This window comes from Empidonax traillii, unplaced genomic scaffold, assembly GCF_003031625.1.
Source record: "Empidonax traillii isolate 1590-97213 ecotype Southwest subspecies unplaced genomic scaffold, ASM303162v1 scaffold4:size3804566, whole genome shotgun sequence".
Classification (NCBI taxonomy): Eukaryota; Metazoa; Chordata; class Aves; order Passeriformes; family Tyrannidae; genus Empidonax; species Empidonax traillii.
Genome location: NW_020955197.1, coordinates 211,752 through 212,115, shown reverse-complemented (window position 1 = coordinate 212,115; position 364 = coordinate 211,752).

Genomic DNA, 364 nt, shown 5'->3' with positions numbered 1-364 from the left:
CCCCCTGGTGGCCGCGCGCAGCCCCTCCCACCGCTCGGGGCCCGTTGAGCGCGGTGCAGGAGCGCGCGCGGCCGCCGTGACGCAGAGGTGGGCGGGGCAAGGCCCCCGGAGGGCGCCGGGAGTGGGGGACAGCCGTGATGGACAGCAGAGCAGACCAATGGAAGGCGGCGTGGCGGGCGGGGCGGGGCCGCAGCGTGCTGGGGCCGCGGTGACGCAGCGGGCCCGGCCCTTTGTACGCGCCCAGCCCCGTCCCGGCCTGTGACGGGGCCGCCCCGCGGAGCGGGAGGAGGAGCGGGAGCAGGGAGGGCGGGGGAGGAGGGGAAGGAGAAGCACTGAGGACGACGTCGCCCGCCCGCGCCGCCGC